Source organism: Crocodylus porosus, unplaced genomic scaffold (genome assembly GCF_001723895.1).
Source record: "Crocodylus porosus isolate Cpor-Errol unplaced genomic scaffold, CroPor_comp1, whole genome shotgun sequence".
Lineage (NCBI taxonomy): Eukaryota > Metazoa > Chordata > Crocodylia > Crocodylidae > Crocodylus > Crocodylus porosus.
This window is the reverse complement of record NW_017728949.1, coordinates 82,520,795-82,529,958: the sequence shown is the minus strand read 5'-3', so window position 1 is coordinate 82,529,958 and position 9,164 is coordinate 82,520,795.

The window sequence follows — 9,164 nt, the reverse complement described above, 5'->3', positions numbered from 1 at the left end:
GGGCATAGAGACAATGACCCAGATGATTATATTAAAAAAAAAAAATCTGGAGACGTCACAGATCTGTGAAAGGGTCTGAAGTAAAATGCTGCAATTTTGTGTATACAATTTTCTATCTTATGTGATGCAAGAACTGATTTACATCACTGATTAGTAAATGAAAGTTTTCATCCATTTTAGACTGCAACTATACTAAGGCAGTGGTGGAAATTAGAATAACTGTATTTCTAGTTAATTTGTTAGTTGGAATTTGGGGAAAGGTTAGCCACGTGATCTGTGACATTATGTAGTTTTTTATCATGTTTTCACATTCCAGCCAGGGTTTTCATGGCTGCCAGGGCTTGGTTGATATTCTTGCACCTGAGGTTCTGAGCCTGAATGGAAGTCCATCTGGTTGTGCAGCTAAATTAACTGCTTAGTTCAATTAATACAATTTTTGAAAAAAGATTCTAGCACTTCATTTTTAAGTTCTGTTCTTGAGTAATCATCACTGCCAGTAACCTCTCTCAACCCAGATAAGGTTTGTTCAGGAGATGTAGAAGCATGAAGCATAGCAAATATCCATGAGCTTGTACAATTATGGGTTTATAAAAGGGAAATGCAGAGCACAAGACTAACGTAAAGGAGTCAGTTTGATAGATGCCAATATTGAGTGAAAGCTTAGCTTTAAAAGGGCCAAAATGAGCAAAGGAGGAATTGCTTTAATGTAAAGGGAATTTGGCTCACTATATCCTGAACTGAAGGAGTAAGTTTCAAAGGTAATCACATAGGTAGGCTCCATAATTGTGGCAGACTTGTTATTTGCTCCTTGCAGTTGCTTTCTTGTGTCCTTGTGACAAGGTATTTAGCAGAATTCATAGATTTGTTGGAATCTGACAGGACTGCGCCATGAGCACTTCTGCTATGGCCTGAAACTCTCAAACTCTGGGCTTTCATCCACTCACGACAGCATTTATGCCACCAGAGTGGGGCGCTTCTTGCAGTTGTATGATTGCACACGGATATAGAGCAGAAGATGAAACAGCACATGCGAGAAGTCGAGTAAAGTCTTGGTAACATTCTGGGGAGGAAGTAACCCCTCTATATATAATTGACTTACATGGGATGACTGAAAATCCTGATTACTTAACTTTATCTAATGTTGGCATTTAGTTGGCATGCTACAAGGTGTTCTTGGTGTTTTATGTATGGGCATAATTGGGTGTGATGGTTTGAAGTAGTAATTTTGGGGATTCCTTGGGCAAGCATTTGCTTTCAAATGCAGGTCTCAGAAGCCCTTCCAGTCCTATGTTCCTTCAGTGACTTTCTGGAAGACATTGAAAATAATCCTAGGTGCCACCTGGCTGGGGCTTGAGGGACTTGGGAGCCCTTCTGATTACTTTTACTTACCCACTTCTTTTTTAAATTTCTCCTGCATTTTCTAACAATCCAGCTGCAGTTTCTTTCATGTTGTTCCAATCTGTGACACTTGTCAGGTACTTTTTGGCCTTGTGGTAGAAATCCCCCAAATCCTAAAATGTAATTGATCGTGATCTTGATTAAACGATACTGGGAATTTCCTTCATGTCAGAATTGTTCAAAAGCATATTTTATGCTTGATAAATATAGAAAACAAGAAAACGAGTGATAAGGCTGCTCTCTGGGGTGACACCAGCAGTACTTTGAAATCTTTTATTGAAATACAGGGCACAATCCTGTTCCCAGTGAAGGGAGTTTTGTTGTATCTTTCCTTTAAGTAGGACCAGGTATACTTTATATCTTCTCTAGAGATTCCACCTGGAATAATCTACTTCTCTGATTTCAGAGAAGGTGATAAGGCAGTCAAAGGAGCTGGCAAATGAATAGAACTGAACTGATCATTACCAAGATACGTCTATTTTTGCATAAAGGACACTTTTTTTGTCAACCACCTACCTGTTCTAAAGCACTCTGCACAATTACAGCTCTATGTAATTAATAACATTTTCATGAAGGGCATTTTCCTTGCATTGGGAAACAACTGCAATCACATTGACTGTATATCAGCCAAAATACAAGTCACTTGGGGAATAAAACAAAGATCTAATTGAGGATGTACTATTTATCACTCTTTCTAGAATTATTGAGCACAAGGTACTATCAATACTATACTATCAATGCACATGCTATTCTCAAGCATTTGTTTCATTGTCATCAGATTTTTTTTATTGGAATAAAACCTGTGACTTCTCTAAAAAGTGCCTTTGACTTTCAATCATTAACATGTTGCTTATTAGGTAGGGAGATGAATTTATAGTTAATGCTCTAATCTTTTATAATCACCCTTTTATAGGCTGATGCTATCAGGATTGCATAAGTAGTGACATTAACCATTATAGCTTTAAGTAGAAATCAGAGTGCAGAAATTTAAATACTGTATTTTAATATGTAATTAGTGATTCAAAACCTCATCCCAATATTTAATTACAAAAAACCTTATGTTTTAACATACTTGTTTTAAACAAAAGAAATATGTTAAGAACTTAAATGTGAACCCCCCCCCCCCACTGTTGGCTTTGAATATTTATATAATATTTTATTGCCACCTTACATATTTCTATATCTGTAAATCTACAGTATATCTGGGTCTGCATAGATTTATGCAACTGGATAAGAACCTTAGAATCAAACCTTAAATCCTATCTATTTGTGGGGATTAGCCTATTCAGCTAATTCACTGAGGTAGGATTTTTAGTTATTCGGCTAGTCCTTTACTTAAGACTGTATCCTGAGGGAAATCATGCAGCATCTCATCAGCTTGTAAACATTAGCAGTCAGCCCACACAGACTTGCTTCATTCTGCAGGTAAGTGATCGTAGTTATTGTATTAGGAATGGGCACTTATTTTGTCATGCAAACTGCAAAGAATCCCTATCACAAATGAGGAGAGTGAAGCGCTTTCACACTTTGATGCCCATCGCCCAATTACATAGAGATTAGTAAGGTTTTTTTTGCCTTTAAGTAGCAGCCCACCTCCCTACACATCATCCAGCAAAATGCGATAATATTTTATGAAATCTCCAGTGTCATTCAGAAAGGCTGCTGATAGATGGAAGGAGGCTCAGATTTTTAAAAAGAAGTAGTAGACAAATAAAGGGCAAAGGGCAAAATTGTTTTTGATTTATAAAGTCTATACTAAGGAAAAACTCCCACTAACTTCAATGGCAGTAAGGAATAAACACTGCAGAATTTGTGCCAAAGACAAGGGTGTACTGAAGATATCTACCATCCTTCTGTATTCCTTATTGCAGCCTCTGGGCAGTTGCTATAATTAGGACTATATGTGCATTTCCATTATAATTCCCTCAGTGGGAATTCTGCTGATAGATTAGATGCAGGAATCAAGACAAATGGTTTTTTTTTTCATTTCTGCAATTCCTACTATGCTTGTTTTGTCTAAATCAATTTCTGCATTCAGTTGGGGTCAGCTCAAATAAAGGACTGACCAGCTAGGCACTGGATCACCTTAATTCTAGATATGTCATCCTAAAGATGGAATCCAAATCACCCAGTTAGTTCCCAGCCTCCCTGCATGCTGCATAGGGAAAGTTAGGTACCTCAGAAAGGTAAACCAAGAAATCCACATGCTCAGTGGGAAGCTGCCTAGAGCTTGCCGTTTGTGTCTGAATTCCTGCTCCACCATCAGGGCTATGAGGAATGTACCTCCATGCACTTGGGATCCAGAGCCTGGAATCTTAAGGTAGGTGACTGAAAGATCTGAGCAGGGCTATTGGAGGAGGTGAAATTGGTCGTGCTTGTGACACTTGGAAAGTGGGAAACCTGGGGACTAGGCCATCTTCTGCCTGAGAAGGATTCAAACCCACATATCCCACTCCCAAGAGGTTAGGCTGTAAGTGAGCACTCTTCTCCTAGCTGAGCCACAGTTGAGCAAAGGATGTGAGAGTACAAGCAAGGAGGAACATGGCTATGTAACTCTGCAGCCTAACAGTTTTAGTATAGTTGGTGCACCTACACGTGCATGTAAGTGCAACTATATTTAATTCACATTAAGCGATTTTTGGCAGGTATCTGCACATGAAGGGACTTGGCACTAAAATTAGTGCCAAGTCCCTGCAGCCCTGCCATGTGCCCCTTGTGGCTGGGCAGATCCAGCTCTAAAATTAACACCAGACTGCATCTACACATGTGTTAATGTGCTTTAACTAAGTGTGCCTAATTTGATACTTGCATTTACAGGTATCAAATTTTGGTATATTAGCTTAATTTTGCCATTTTAAACACACATCAAGGGTGCGCACATGTAAATGCGTGCCTGTGATGCACATTAAATTAGGCTAATGTACATTAACACATCTCATGTAGGTACGCCCAGTTTTGATGGGGGGAGAGTCCTGGTGTGTGGTTTGTTTCTTATGTCAATAACTAATGTAAAATGCATGAACATTGCAGGGAGGAGGTACCAGAACCTAGGACTACCCCCAAATAACAGGTTGCTTTCCGGGCTGAAGAGTCCTAGTCTCTCTTATTTAGTGGTCATATGAATCTTGCATGTATTGCTGCACAGAGGTCCAGCTTCAGCAAGAGCAATGAGGGTATCTTCCACCCACCAAAGATAAATTATAGTTTTCTGGTTAGGACATTCTTCTGGAAGGTCGGATATGGGAATTAAAACACTCCTCCCACCCACTGGGGGAAAGATGTCTAGTTTTTCAATTTCCAGGGTGAGAGGTCCAACTAGTTGGTGCTTTCATAAAACACAGACATGTGATTTTAAATGAGAGTGGCTCTGGCTCCTGCATTTAGTTCTGTACTCAATGCTGTCAATGTGTGTTAGACATGCTCTGTGGATGACTGCCACATTAGGCCACCTCAGGAGAGCTTTTAGATTCTACCCTAGGCATTTAATCCCAGCAGGACTCTGGTATCAGGGTGGTTCCCAGCTTCCCAGAAGGGGGTAATTGTGGGCATGCACAGAAAGCTGAACTGTGGGTGCTGAGAGAATTTTTAGGTCAAAAAATGGATGCGCCTACTGCCAGAAGCTGTTAGGACTAGTTTGGACTTAGGCCCCTTAGCTGCTGAGGCTGCTTATCTAAATCCCTTAATGGGTCTGGCCCTTAGTTTGTAACATCCAGATTTTTCTCAGGCAGCTAGGGAACTGTTTGAGTCCATCAATTTATATGGACCCGCCACATCAGCTATGTGATGCCCTAATACAAAGAAGTGCTATGTATCTAAAAACACAGAAACAGTATGGCAAACCATGTAGCAAAGACAACACTTTGTCACTAATGTGTATAATGACATCCTGTCCCGTAGAGCAATAAGTGTACCCAGAAAGAGTTTAGCATCCCTTACAAATTAGTGAAAGTCTCAAATCCTGCATAAGCAATCAACCGCTTCATCTCCTAGGCTCATCTCATATACCAGTCCTGGCCTTTATATAAAAGCTGAAAATGCTGCAGAGAGAGCTTTTCTGCTCTACAATGCAGCAGACATCATCATAACTACAGTGTGTATTTAGTGTAAATAAGAGACAGCTGAAAATGGAAAGCTTTCTACTTGGCCGCTGTGCTGGGAGCATTCAGACAGCCACTTTATTCAGTCATTTGCATAAAGGTTTTCACCTTTATTTGCTGCACTCTAGGAATTTGTAAAGACACTACAACCGTGACTCTACAGATGAGGCTGCCAGACATATGAAACTAGACATTATTTTCTGTAGGCTTAAACCTGCAAAGAATAAAGCCACTCCTGCCCATACCAAGTATCCTAAATTCTTTTTGGCTTAACTGGGAATTGAAAGCACTTACCTCCCATGGTAGTAACAGGGGCAGCAGTGTCTTAGACTGGGCACTGCTGTTGCAACCACTACTTCTAATTAGTTCACAACATGTCCTGGTGACAAATCACAATGGTAAAAACACTGTCATCTCTTGGCATTTTAGCTATATTGATAGTATTGCTGATCCAAATGCATAGAAAATGTTAAGAAAATACTAGTGTAGACAGTGTCAGCAGACAGGGACACAGTTAGCAGGCCAGAGTATTACTGGAAGTAAGGACGGACTGGCATCAGTTTTGTCTGAGTGAAGGGAAGAATGTAATTCCAATTCTGGACTGCTGAAAGTCTAAGCTGAGGTCAGCAATACAGTGGAGCCCAGTAATCTATTTGAAAAGCATAAAGGCACACCAGTGTCTATAGCTGAAGATACACAAGGGAGTTAGTACAGGTGCCCATCTTTAATTCCCAGCCTGAATGAATCTTCCCCTGGTTTGATGGGGGTAAATTATGGTACAAATCCAGGCCAGAGTTTAAATTTGAATTCACATCACTTTGTCATTGTTCCTCTCCAGCCCTCAAATTGAACCAGAAGAACAAGGAGGACATTGCATGCAATAGCAAACAATGAATTTGTTCCTTGTTTTGAAAATTGGCCCACATGGTTAATTTTTAACTTAACTGAATGATGGTTAGAAATTTGTTTAGACAGAAACACTCCAAGTTTCTTTTCACTGCAGTTAACTTTGGCTCTTATTTTGATGTTACCTACCTCCAACTTCCCTTCCTTCCACACACAAAAAACTGGCCCAAGTATGTTGGTGCGTATATGGGAGCTAGCTTCCTGGTCTTAGGAAATATGTTAAAGCCTGAATGCTGCTTAAACTTGCCCACCATGCAGTGAAGATGCAGGCTACACCACATGAGTGGTTGATAATCTCCAATACCTACCCACAGCTCTCTTTGTCTGCGCAGATGGATTCTCCTACCATTCCCTGGGAAAATCAGAGAGGCTCAGATTACTACAGTACTAAGAATCCTGAAATATGCTTCCAGAAGTGTGAGTGACTCACACAAATCAGTGCAGCACCAGTGACAATACAGTTGTGTAAGTCTTTGCGGTGTGGCTTGGCTGCTAACCTCTGTTAATAAATCTGCAGTGAAAAAACACACTCTATCAGGAGGTCTGTGTTCTGCCAAGTTTTGCTCTTACTTGGTTTATAAAACATAGATCTATTGGTTTCAAATGTATAAAACAAAGGAGTGAACAGTATCAGAACACATATTGCCTGATCCAACTTACTGTTGAGTTCTTAAAGGAAAATGAGCATTATAGCAAAATGATAGAAAATGGGGAATTAGAAGATCAGGAAACAAAATATTTCAAATGACACAACTCGTTCTTGTCAACTGTAGCCCAGAGTGGTTTACAGACAGAAAAAAGGAGTGGAGTGAAAGAGAAATTAGGAATGGAGGTGATAAGCATTTTCAGATGAAATCCAGAAAGAGGCGTAATGATGCCAAGGCAAAATAGTAGTAATTAGGATTTTGTTTAATTGCAATAGTTATGTTTCCATTTCAGAACATTCAGAAGTAACTGAACAATTCTCTCTCACTAATTAATACTGATCATACTTAATCAAAGGCTATATATTAGCAGTGCAAATACAGGAAATGCTTTTGAATAAGAAATATCTTTGTAAAAGTTGCAAACCTCCCCAGAACCAGCGGTTGGGAGGTATTCATTGTGTCATACACATTAATTCAGTTGGCACATTACAATGTTAAACTAAATGACATTATTACAAAGCTGTGCTAAGAAGTGTTGACAGGTCCATATGGTAATTTTACAATGTATAATGAACACACAGACTCCTTTCTTGCAGAAATTTATAGTTCAAATCTATACCCAGGATATCCAGTTTTATTTCCAGAAACTTAAATTGACTTATTACGATGTAGTGAATGTATAAATTAGTTCCAGTAGTTAAACTGAAGCATTTCCCTACAGACTCAATTAGATTCATTAATCTACTGTGTAGACCTGTAAACGGTCCATTGTTCTTTTCCCCCCCAAAATGTCAAAAACTATTTCTCTAACTATAAAATATTTTGTACAAAAACTGTTTTAAATGGTAAGAATTATTTAATATTGAAAACCCAGATCCACAAATTATTTCATCGCCCTTGTACTTCTTCAAAAGAAAAATAGGGTTCTGCACTTGCCTGATAATTTAGTGGGATGGTGGCTGGATTCAGTGTTCTATTAAACTTAAGATGTACAGAAATAAAGAGAGAGAGAGAGAGATCATTTTCCACACTCACCTTAGGAAATAAATCAGGTGGAAAGGAGATCATTTTGTGTTGTCTTAACCTATAGCACATGTTGCTCTAAACTTTTGTATACAAGCAGATGCTGCTAAAATAAAGATACAAATATTAGTCCATTGCAACATCTGCAGGGAGCCTGGATTATGGGTTTAAAAAATAGCCAACAAATTCAGGAATTTTCATGTCAAATGATACAGAAGTATCTTTCTGAGCTTTTAAATAAAGCATTGACTCTTCTGGGCATCATAAAATGTAATTACTGATCAACTACATGATATTAAAAGACCATTTACTTCCAAAATATATTTTACTGATATTTGTAACACTATAGCAAGCTGTTACAACCTGATGCATGTGTTTCTTTTTCTGAGATGTATTAAATGGTACAGATCATCAGAAAAATTGATGAGAACTCGTTACAACTTTTTGTCAGATTTCTTGCAGTGTTAAGAATTGGTTGTTGCTTTCAAAATATGGCAGGTTCCAAGCATAAGAGTTTCTCTTTTCTCAGTGTCCATCACAAGAGAATTAACTATACAAGTTCCAAAATCTAAACTTTGCTGAACTTTTCTTGAGGGACTGTGAAGTTCAAAGTCTCCACCTCCTTTTCTGTTTATTACTCCTATGAAGTAACACTTATTACAAAATGGCTATGTTAAAACTATGCTACGGTGACCTGCAAAAGGACAATTGGGTTGAGGCCTTTTTTGTACTTTTCTAATCTTTAAAATGCCCCCGAAGTTTTTTGTTCTTGGGTTTTTTTGCTTCCTGTTTTTCTGTATAATCCCAGGACACCTGAATGGCTTTAAAACTGGTAGATTTATAATGGTTTGGGGGTTATGTTGTAGCCATGATTTATTATGTCAGTGTAACAGGATTGTGATGCAAGATGTACCAAGCAAGTGCAACCTTACTGAGTTCAACAATTTCCTCTGAGTTCACTGGTACAGAATCATACCCTATTTGAAGGACATTTATTCTTATTCCTGGTGTTTAGCATTTGTTGTGTTCACTTTGTTTTTGTTAAGACCTATAGCTCAAACATCAGATAATCATGTATTATGTTCCTTAAAGA